A 12,042-nucleotide genomic window follows, 5' to 3' on the forward strand; every position below is an offset into this window, starting at 1 on the left:
CCCCACCCCCACCCCCTCCTCCTCCCGCAGACTCCCCGTGTCCCCCGGCGCTCCCCTCACCCGCATTTTAAGAGACGGATTTCAGTGCCGGAGCTGCTCCTCCAGCTGAGGCCCAAGGCCCGTCCCCCCCTCCCCTGCTCTTCCAGGAGGATCCAGACGTTCTGCCCCCTGAAGGGCGCGAGTCCCCGGGGCACCTGCGGGCCCTGAGGGGACTGTCCTCGTATTCGAGAAGTCATTGCAGTCCAGTAAAGTTCCCACTGACTGGAAACAGGGAAATACATCCCCTCTTTGTAAAAAGGGGAGAGAAAAGAAGACTGTGACTGGCGAGATCATGGAGCAGATCCTCCTGGAAACTGCTGAGGTACATGGAAAATAAGGAGGTGGTTTGTGACAGGAAACATGGCTTCACTAATCATAGAATCATTTCAGTTGGAGAAGACCTCTAAGATCACCCAGTCCCCCTGTTCCCCCAGCCCTGCCCAGTCCCCACTGCCCCATGTCCCTCAGCACCACATCTTGGAAACCCCTCCAGGGATGGGGACTCCCCTCTGGGCAGCCTGGGCCAGGCCCTGACAACCCTTCCCAGGAAGGAATTGTTCCCCAGATCCAACCTCAACCTCCCCTGGGCACCTTGAGGCCCTTTCCTCTTGTCCTGTCACTTGTTCCTGGGGAGCAGAGCCCGACCCCCCTGGCTCCAACCTCCTCTCAGGCAGCTGCAGAGCCAGCAGGTCTCCCCTCACCTCCTGGGCTCCAGGCTGGACATCCCCAGCTCCCTCAGCTGCTCCTCACAAGTTCTCCAGCTCCTTCTCCTTCTGCTCCAGCCCCTTCCCCAGCCCCGTTGCCCTTCCCTGGACACGCTCCAGCACAAACCATTGGAGGCACCTCACAAATCCTGTCTGACAAAGTTGGTGGTTTCTATGACAGGGTTACAGAGTTGGTGGATACAGGAAAAGCAAATTGTGTCACCTCCTGGGACTTGTGCAAAGCATGATGTCCTGGTCTCTAAAATGGAGAGACGTGGATTTGACAGATGAGCCACTGGGTGGACAAGGGGTTGACTGGATGAACATAATGTCCAAGTGGAGATTAGTGATGAGTGGTGTTCCTTAGGAGCTGGTACTGGCACTGGTGCTGATGGATGTCCCTGTTGGAGACATGGAGACAAGAGGCACCTTCAGCAAGTGTGGCGAGGACACCAAACTGTGGTAACAGGCTGGAGGGCAGGGATGTCATCCAGAGGGACCTGGACAGGCTGGAGAGCTGGGACCCTGTGAAGCACAAGGAGGCAACAAGGCCAAGTGCAAGGTCCTGCACAAGGGTCGGGGCAACCCCAGGCACAAAGCCAGGCTGGTGGGAATGGATGGAGCAGCCAAGGAGAAGGACCTGGGGGTGTCGGGGCAGGAGAAGCTCAACATGAGGCAGCACCATGTGCTGGAGCCCAGAAACCCCCCGTGTCCTGGGCTGTCACCAGCAGCGTGAGCAGCAGGGCCAGGGAGGGGATTGTCCCCTCTGCTCTGCTCTGGGGAGACCCCCTGCAGGGCTGGGAACAGCTCTGGGGTCCCCAACACAGGGAGGACATGGAGCTGGTGGAGAGAGTCCAGAGGAGGCCCCGGAGATGCTGGGAGGGCTGGAGCAGCTCTGGAGCCAGGCTGGGAGAGTTGGGGTGTTGAGCCTGGAGAGGAGAAGGCTCCAGGGAGAGCTTAGAGCAGCTTCCAGTGCCTGAAGGGGCTCCAGGAAAGCTGGGGAGGGGCTTGGGACAAGGGCAGGGAGGGATGGGATGAGGGGGAGGGATGAAAACTGGGAGAGGGAGCTGGAGGTTGGAGATGAGGAGGGAATTCTGGGCTGTGAGGGTGGGGAGAGCCTGGCCCAGGTTGCCCAGGGAAGCTGTGGCTGCCCCATCCCTGGGGGTGTTGAAGGGCAGGTTGGATGGGGCTTGGAGCAGCCTGGGCTGGTGGGAGGTGTCCCTGCCCGTGCAGGGGGGTGGGATCTAGGTGATCTTTAAGGTTGCTCCAACGCAAACCATTCTATGGTTCTGTGATCCCAAAACAGGCACAAGGCTCCTGTCCTGGTGGATCCTCCCTTTCCTGGGTAAAACCCCTGCTCATCGTGTGAGTTAGAAAACTCCAGGCAGGGAACAGATTGTTCCTGTCTGCTGCTCTGCCGCCTGCGTGTAAATACTCGTGTGTCATTTACCATCTGGCAGCAGGATCCGAGCTCCGAGGCGGCTCCAGCGCGGGGTGCCAGGCAGGAGGTGCCCCCAGCACCACCAGGGGCTCCCGTGGCTGGGTGCTGCTGGCAGCTGGGGCAGTGTGTCCTTGCTGAGGTACAACTGACCAGCCATGGTCACATCAAGGATTATCGTGGGAAGTCTCCCCTTCTCCCAGAGTGGTGGTTGCAGAGGAGCCAGGAGAGATGGGCAGGTTCTGGATGTATTTTAGGGGACTATCTGCCTCCTCTTGCCAATGAATGAGCAAAACTCATGAGGAGGAGCTCCTCAGAGGACCTGGTCCCACCAGCAGCTCTGCCTGTCCTACGGAGGTGGTGGCAGCATGTGTCTTGGGACAGAGACCGTGTACCCACCACAGCTGCTTCCCTGGGACTCAGTGAGGGTGTTCCAGACCCTGGAGCCAGCACAGGCCCCAGAACCATCCAGCTCAGCTGCTGCTCACATTGAGGGACATTTGTTTGAGGCTGAGGTGAAGGTTGGTCAGGCTTTGGTCTTTTTTTCCCCAGATAATTTCTGGATTCAGAGATCTGGGGGTTTGTGTTTCCCAGCTTGGTTTTCCTGTGGGTTGTTTTTTATTTTGCTGTCATGGGGTAAGTCATTTCCTAAACCAGGGCCCCTTTGCCAACTAAAATTGTCACATCTCCATCCTTGGGAGGATTTAAGTGCCCAGACCCCCCCTTCTGCCTGGTAGGGGGTCAGGCACTACCCATCTCCCAGCATCTCCCACCCACTCTGCTGAAGGACAAATGACTCCACAGCACACGATGATCAACTCCTCAATCTGCTCTTTCTTTCTTTCTTTCTTTCTTTCTTTCTTTCTTTCTTTCTTTCTTTCTTTCTTTCTTTCTTTCTTTCTTTCTTTCTTTCTTTCTTTCTTTCTTTCTTTCTTTCTTTCTTTCTTTCTTTCTTTCTTTCTTTCTTTCTTTCTTTCTTTCTTTCTTTCTTTCTTTCTTTCTTTCTTTCTTTCTTTCTCTTTCTTTCTTTCTTTCCTTTCTTTCTTTCCTTCCTTCCTTCCTTCCTTCCTTCCTTCCTTCCTTCCTTCCTTCCTTCCTCCTTCCTTCCTTCCTTCCTTCCTTCCTTCCTTCCTTCCTTCCTTCCTTCCTTCCTTCCTTCCTTCCTTCCTTCCTTCCTTCCTTCCTTCCTTCCTTCCTTCCTTCCTTCCTTCCTTCCTTCCTTTCTTTCCTTTCTTTCCTTTCTTTCCTTTCTTTCCTTTCTTTCCTTTCTTTCCTTTCTTTCCTTTCTTTCCTTTCTTTCTGGCTTGGGTTTGTTGTTTTGTTTTGTTGTTTCCTTTTAATTGCTTGTGATCACTCTGAAGTTTTCACCCAGCCTGGGTGAGGGTGATTCATCCTGGCTGCTGTTAAGGCAGAATGGGAAGGGAAGGTTACGATGCTGCTCCTCACCCTGCCATGAAATCATCCACCTTATGGACCCTGAGGGACTGGGAGAGTGTCCTGAGGGACTGGCAGAGGTACTTGAGGAGATGGGAGATGGTCCTGAGGGACCGGGACAGGGTCAAGAGGGCCACACTGAGAAGGTCTTGAGTGACTAGGAGAGGTCCTAAAGGCCACTGGGAGAGGGTCCAGAGGAACTGGGATGGGGTGCTGAGAAACTGGGGGGGGCATCCTGAGAGAATGAGAGAGGGTCCTGAGGGACTGGGAGGGGTCCTGAGGGACTGCAACACCCTGAATGTGACAAACAGCCACCAAATCAATACGAGATCATTCTCTGTTCTCCTTCTTTATGGAAAACTGGGCAGACTCCCAACCTGTTTCCATAGGAACGGGCTGGGAGACCGGGAGAGCCGCCGGTGCCGATTGCTGGTGTTAACACGGCCCCGGCGGGTCCTTCACCCTGGGCAGGAGCTCCAGGGACCTCCCGGCATCGCCGCCACCTAAAGCCGCGTCGATTGGTGCTGGAGATGAGGAGCTGCCAGCTGATAAGCAGCAACCTGTGTTATCCCACAGGTTTGGGCGGGGGATGGAGAGGGCTCCTTGGGTGGCCCCGCACCCGCACCCTGGGTTGGCCGGGCTCATCCTGCCCTCCTGCTTCCCTGGGGGCTCCCCCAGACCCCCCCTGGGGCTGAGCAAAGTCTTCCCCGCGCGATGGCAGCATTTCCTAAACCTCCAGCCGGAGATGCCTCAGGTGTCCGCTTTGTTTTGTTTCCCTCCCTCTTCTGAGATGAAATGAGAGGAAATAAATTGTAGCACAGCTCCCCCGCCCGACTTTGTCTCCAACCGCCGGGCCGGGCTCGAGCCTATTGTTCCAGCGAGTTTCATTTCAAACCGCTTTATTAGGCACTCTCAGAGATCCCCTCCCCTCTCCCGGAGGCAGCTTATTCCTACCAGCGAGATAAAAGCCGAGGGCTTGATTGCGAAGGGGACATTTTGTGACTCTCCTGCAGTCGCGGTGTTTAATTGCAGGAGCCCTGGGAGCGGAGGTGGGTGTCGTGAGCCCTGCGGGTCCTGCTCTGCTCCACCCCAGGGGCAAGCTCTGCGTTCCCACTGCCGAGGCAGGAGGTTCCGTGAGGTTTTGGCCGCCTTGCAGGAGCTCTTGTCAAGTGCTCCAGGCTCCTCGCTTGTGGAGCGAGAAATTGGGCTGAGCTGGTTCCCACGTCCTCCCAGATTTGCTTTTTTCTTGCATCTGGCTGCAGATGCACAGCTGGGAACTAGCGTGGAGAATCTCCATAACTCCGGTGCCTTCAGAGGGGAAAAGAAGACTTTGTTTTCTTCCAATATGTGTTTATTGTCACTCTAAGCACGGCACGGGAGATGCTGCCTGGGGCTGCAGTCCGGCCACCACAGCAAGGTGCTGGTTCCCAACAAGTGATTTCTTTCACCCACTTTCCCTCCTCCTGCTCCCCGGGGGGCTGGTTCCTGGCTGGGGAAGCAGCGGAGGGCTGCAGCTCTGCAGGGCTTTGCACAGGGCTCATTTTCTCCCAAGGCTCCTCACCGCTCAGCCAAGAATTGAACCTGAGCTTCGAGACAGCCCCGCAGCTGCCGTGTCTGCGCCCCGGAGATGTCGGCAGCGATTACTCATCCCTAGAGCTCCCAGTGCGGAGCAGAGGGGAAGGGAGGACTCTGCCAGTCTCCTGGCATCTCCATCCATGCCCTACTCATCCCCTTGGGCTGCCAGCAGGCTCCAGGAGAGCTCCCACAGCCTCGGTCCTTGGCTGGGAGCCGCGGCAGAGCGGGGCGGGGGCTGGTGGGGCTGGCACAGCTGCGACCGGCGACGGAGCCGGCGCCGCGACCCCCGCGGCAGCTGCGGCGGTGGCAGCAGAGCAGCTCCAACCCGCCTGTGCAAAAGCTGCCCTTGAAAAGAGGCAGGAGAAGACACAGCCCCCCGCCTGGCGGGGGATAATTGGTGTAATTATTGTGAGCGCAGCCCCCACCTTGAGCTCTTGGATGCCAACGGGCTCATCCAGCCTGGTTTTATTGTAGAATCAGGGAATGGGTTGGGTTGGAAGGGATCTTAAAGATCATCTAGATCTAGAACCTCCTGCATGGGCAGGGACACCTCCCACCAGCCCAGGCTGCTCCAAGCCCCATCCAACCTGCCCTTCAACACTGCCAGGGATGGGGCAGCCACAGCTTCCCTGGGCAACCTGGGCCAGGGTCTCCCCACCCTCACAGCCAAGAATTTCCTCCTAATACCTCAATCTCCCCTCTTCCAGTTTTAATCCATTCCCCCTGTCCTCTCACTACATGCCCCAGTGAAAAGTCCCTCCCCAGCTTTCCTGTAGGCCCCCTTCAGATACTGGAAGCCACCATGGTGTCTGCTTGGCAGCAGCTGCCCTGCAGTGGTCGCCAGCCCAGTGCCATGATGGCCAAGGGCCTCCTCCAGCTCAGACAAACTCTGCTGCAGACACCAGCACTTCTCCTTGCTGCGGCTCCAGGCTCATCAGCCTCTGCCCTGCTGAGCTGTCATCTCTTGGGTGATGGCAAAAGCGTCACTGCAGGGTGTCACACAGGTACCCCAGACAGACCTGAAGCCACCCAACACCTCTCAGAACTTGTTCTTGGAGGGGAACCAGGAGGAGAAGCAGGTCACTCACTGTCACTGTTCTGAGTTAGTGGTTCCCGGAGAGTGAATCAGTTAAATTAATAAATCCTCTCTAGTGCCAGAATTCAAGGAGATTCCTAGTACGTGTCAGTTGACATGGCATTAATACTCGTCTGTGACCTTTACAGCACCATCCAAGTCCAGCTCCCCCTTTGCTGTTCCCTTTCACATTTAATATTAAATCTGATTTAACTGCAAGAGGCTTTTATCGAGCGCTCAGAGACATCGGAAGGATTTCCCAAGCTCTCCCCAGGGCAGGTGGGAGAAGCATTGGCTGGAGGGTGATGACAGAGCTGTCTCCTGCCACTTCTCACCACGCCAGCACCCCATGTCACCCCTTCTGGTGCCATGGGGCTCCCCACTGACCCCAACATCTTCCACCCAGGGTGGGCAGCTGCTGCTCCCCGCTCCTCTGAGGGACCATCTCTCAGGGAAAAGCCTGGCACAGCCGGGTCTCCAAGGGGCTTCCTGGTGTGTGGGGCTCCTCCGTGCCTCCCTCGGGATCCCATTCCATCTCCTCCTCCCTTTCTTCTTGATTTGCTGTGGGGTTTTTTGTTGTTTTTTTTTCCAGGCAGCACAAACCAAGTGCCAGAGCCACGCGCTGCTGGAGGGAGTGATGGATGGCACCGGAGATGCCGGTTGCTGATCCCAGGGACATGTACAGCATTTTAATTGCTTGGCCTGCACAGATTTCCTCACAAACAGCATTTTTTTTTTTTTTTTAATCTAAAAGCAAGCAAGGAGCTGGAACGTGTCTTGCTTCTTTCATGACTTCCCTGGAGGCAGCAGCAGCACATTAAGGAAAAAGAGAAGGAGGAGGAAAAAATAGTCAGAAGCACCAGGTGGCTGAATATCTTGCAGCCTAATTGATCCCTCTTTAATTAGTACAAAACCTGTTGCTCTCAACCAACATTTGGTGCCAGCTTTGGAGCAAGCAACATCTTCCCTGGCGGAGGGAGGAGAGGAGAGGAGCTGTGGGGAACACCAGGGGTTGATGATGCATCTTCCATACCTGGGAGCCACAGACACCTCCAGCTCCCATTACTTTCTCCAAGGCAGTGAGAGCAGGAAGGAGGGGACCCAGCCATGTGGGTGCCCCTCAAACACCAACCCACAGCTGGAGCTTGGAGGGACCATCCAGAGCAACTGAGACATCATGGGGGTTTCTGTGCCTGGGCCTGGCCTCACTTGGGAAGGGCTCCCAAATCCAAATCCAGCAATTTTCACATGGGAAGGAGCCCAACTTCATTTTTCATGAGGTTTCTTCTCTGCTCTTCGCCTCCTGACTTTCCAAAGAATGTCCAAGGACTTGCATGGGTTTGAACCCAGGGTCTGCCTTGGCAAGGGCTGCTCTGGGTTAGGAGGTAACATGGCCAAGGACATCAAAGGTCACTCCCTGCAGTACCTGACCACATCTCTGGGAAAATATCTAGGGGCCTGGAGATGATGGGAGGGCTGGAGCAGCTCTGGAGCCAGGCTGGGAGAGTTGGGGTGTTGAGCCTGGAGAGGAGAAGGCTCCAGGGAGAGCTTAGAGCAGCTTCCAGTGCCTGAAGGGGCTCCAGGAAAGCTGGGGAGGGACTTGGGACAAGGGCAGGGAGGGATGGGATGAGGGGGATGGATTAACACTGAAAGAAGGAAGATTTAGGTGAGATATTAGGAGGGAATTCTGGGCTGTGAGGGCAGTGAGACCCTGGCCCAGGTTGCCCAGAGAAGCTGTGGCTGCCCCATCCCTGGCAGTGTTGAAGGGCAGGTTGGATGGGGCTTGGAGCAGCCTGGGCTGGTGGGAGGTGTCCCTGCCCATGCAGGGGGTGGGACTGGCTGAGCTTTAAGGTCCAACTCAAACCATCCCATGATCCCATGACATGCCACCATGTGGTTTTAATTCTTTGGTCCTTCTGGCTCTCAGCACAGGGTGGCTGTGGGGCTGGTCGGTCACCCCATGGCTTCTCCCTGGCAGATCCAGGAGTCAGCCTCTGCTCCTGGCCCTCTTCTTCTGTCCACATATGCCCGTGGACAAGGTGACAACTTGTCAGGAGGTTGTGCAGTGGAGCCCTTGGCCACCAGCTGGCTCGCCGTGGTTGCTGTTGCTCCAGCACAGCTGCTGCTCCCCAGCAGGAAACCCAGAAATACCCATTTAGGTAGAAAAATGTCATTTACTGTGACATTTCCCAGCTGGTCCCTGCTGAGAAACCCTTCTCACCGTGTCAGCACCAGCCCTGGGAAAGGGAGATGGCTTCTTCCATCCCAATAACCCCCAAAGAGAGACAAACACCGTTGCCCCAATCCTGGTGCCTTTTCATGCAGCTGCATCCTCAGGGAATGCTCAGGGGAATTGTTGGCGTGTCTGGGAGCACAGAGGAAGCTGATGTGGGAAAGCTTAGGAGCTCACATGGCCCCTGCCAAGGCCCTGCAGGCAGCCCAATGTCACCCCTGGGCAGCAGGACCCTGCACAGGTGGCACCAACACGGGCTCCGGCTGCCGAGGGATCCCAACCGCGCGGCCCTGGAGCAGGAGCTGGAGCCTCCAGGCTCTCCAGGGCTCAGGAGCAGTTTTGGACATGCTGGGCTGTGTGGCTGATGTTGCCCAGACCCCCACGAAGGTGAGACCTGCCCCACAGCCCTCCCACCACTCACCAATAATCACCAGTAACCAATGACCCCACCTGGAATTCCGAGGGGGGGGGGTGAGGATTCAGCAGCTGAGCAGACTCTATTTTACCTTGGAAAAGGAGCTCGTCCCCAATGGAAATATCTACAGGATTGGACCCCAGCTCATTTGATTTCTATGTGGAGCATAGGAGGGTGTTTACAGGAGGTTTTTCTGCCCCAGATCTGGGTTGCTCAGCTGGAAACCGTGGCTCGCCCCTCACCCACTGCTCAGCTCTTTCCCTTGGGAGCAAAAGCTGCTCCGCAGGGAGGAGGGCTGGGGAAGCACCAGCACCCAGGAGCTGGAGCTCGGTGCTGGAGCCGTTTTCCTGCCTGCAAACACGGAGCCTAATCCCAAAACCTGCATCCCAGCCTGCTCTCCCCTGTCTCTGGGAGCTGCCTCTGATGTCCTGCTTGATCTGATCAGGAAGGTCCTGATCCAAACCCTTGTCTTGTGAATCCTTTTCCTCGTGAATCCTTTTCTTCGTGGAGCTGTTTCCCTGTGAATCCTTTCCCTGGTGGAGCCATTTCCTTGTGGGTTTCCCCTCCCTGGTGGGAGGCCAGCAGTCCCTCACTGTTTAAAAAAAGCTCAATCTGTAAGGAACTGTTGAATGAAATAATGGGGGTTTTTTTTGGGGATTTTACCCTCTTTTCCTCCAAAGTGCACTCCCCTTGCCACCACTGGATGCTCAGACCCTCACAGCTTCCTCCCTCCATCCCTTCCTGCTTCCCTCTATCCCTCCCTACTCAGGCCAGGAAAGTGAAGGGCAAAGAGCCAGAGGGAGGAGGAGATGGGCCTTAGGGACACAATTCCCTCTTTCCTTGGTGAACCCATAATCCCGAGGCATTAATAAAAAACAGATTTCATGCAGCAGGAAAAGATTAAATGAGTTCTGCCTGGTGTCCATGGGCAGTGTCAGGACTGCAGCTGCGTTGGGGCTCTGCTGCACTAAGCTACTAATGCTGGAAACCAAGCTGGAGGGTTTTAATCACCTATCAAAGATCCCCCCAGGCTGTCCAGGGTATTTTTAGGATTTACAGGTATTAGCTGGAAAATTAAAAGTCCAATTTAGTGAGCCTAGAAACCAACCTCAAAAGCAGCAAGGGCAGCAGGTCCAGGGGGGGGATTCTCCCCCTCTGCTCTGGTGAGACCCCACCTAGAGAACTGTGTCTAGTTCTGGGGTCTCCAACACAGGAAGGACACGGAGCTGGTGGACAGAGTCCAGAGGAGGCCCTGGAGATGATGGGAGGGCTGGAGCAGCTCTGGAGCCAGGCTGGGAGAGTTGGGGTGTTGAGCCTGGAGAGGAGAAGGCTCCAGGGAGACCTTAGAGCAGCTTCCAGTGCCTGAAGGGGCTCCAGGAAAGCTGGGGAGGGGCTTGGGACAAGGGCAGGGAGGGATGGGATGAGGGGGAGGGATGAAAACTGGGAGAGGGAGCTGGAGGTTGGACATGAAGAGGGAGTTATTCACTCTGAGGGTGGGGAGAGCCTGGCCCAGGTTGCCCAGGGAAGCTGTGGCTGCCCCATCCCTGGCAGTGTTGAAGGGCAGGTTGGATGGGGCTTGGAGCAGCCTGGGCTGGTGGGTCTCTGCCCATGCAGGGGGTGGGACTGGATGAGCTTTAAGGTTCTTTCAATCCAAACCATCCCATGATGATGCACATCACCCCCCTCCTCATCCCCTGGCCACCCAGCACCCATAGCCGGGTTGGCTGGGGGGCTGTGCCTGTTGGCACCGTCTGCCCTGCTGGGCGTTGATGCATTTTGGGCAGTGAGTTCCTCAGGCTGCCTGGGCTCTCTTGCTGAGGGAGTTCACAGGAGCTCACAGTGCAGCTTTGCCAGGCCCCAAGTGAGGTTTTTGACTCCTCGCCTGGATTTAGTGGAGCTCCGTGGGAAAGGCTCCAGCTTCCCCACTTTTCCACCAGCACATTCCCTCTGGCAAAGCTGTTCTCATGCCCTCTGCATGCCAGCCAGCATTTATCCATCCTTCTTTAGAGGTGAGGGATAGACCCAGCCTTCAGCTGAGCTGGAGGGTGCAGCTCTGATGTTCAGGCAGAGCCCTGGGGGAGCCAGAGGCAAAAGATCAAACCCCTGCTGAGCTCTTCCTCTCTATCCTGGAGCCACAGCCCATTCCTGGGAATCTCAACTCCCTCCAAAAAAGCCCTTTTGGGAGCAGGTGGCTGGAAAACACCTCCTGGAGCTGGGAGTCCCAGGACGCAGCAATTTATGCCCGTGGTTGTACCAAGCCCTTGGCAGCTCCAGCACAGGAGCTCCAGAGCATCTCCAGCTCCAGACTCCTGCAGGGGAGTGGGGACACTTCCCCCTCACTGGGGTCTCACCAGAACATCCAGACAGTGCTCAGGAGACACAAAGCTGCTTCCCAGGGGGGCACAGGAGGGCTCAGCACCCTTGGGGCGACCACTGCTCCTCACACAACCCGTGTGACACGAGGTTTTCCTGGGGCAGAAAGGTCTCCAACATGGCCCCAGCAGCAGGAATCCCCCCAGAGCAGCAGAACAGAGGGGTCTGAAGCACTCAAAGATGTACGTATATATCATATATTTGTGTGTGTAACTATACATCCATAGCTGCATACTTACACACCCGCACAGGTAAATATTTATAGATACTGACCTCTTCAGATTAAAGTCCAAGGCACTTTTTACAGTGAACAGGTTAAAGCCATATTATCAAACATGCCTGTTTCTGGGTACAGCTCAGGATTATGGACAGGCCAGTCCCCACTCCCTTACCCCCTGGCCAAGACCCCCGGCCACCGCCAGGCCAGGGGAGATGTGACCCCTGGGGCCCAATCCCGACCACAGAGACACATGAGATGTGTGGGCCGGGGTGTGCTGAGAGCTCAGCAAGGGGAAGAACACTTTGGGCAGAAGGAGCAGCAGAGCTGGGCACACGTCCCACAGCGCCCGGAGCACCCAAGCCCTGCCCAGTGCCCTGTGGGGCTCCAAGGCAGCTCATCCCACAGGGAAATAACTAATCCCACGGAGCAGCTTTTTTCTCTCCCCAGGAAAAGCCCCTCTTCACCCTCTGGGTGCCTTTGGGGGGAGCTCAGAGCCAGGCAAGGAGAAGTTGGGACTAGCACAGAGCCTGTCAGCA

This window comes from Apus apus, chromosome 27, assembly GCF_020740795.1.
Source record: "Apus apus isolate bApuApu2 chromosome 27, bApuApu2.pri.cur, whole genome shotgun sequence".
Classification (NCBI taxonomy): Eukaryota; Metazoa; Chordata; class Aves; order Apodiformes; family Apodidae; genus Apus; species Apus apus.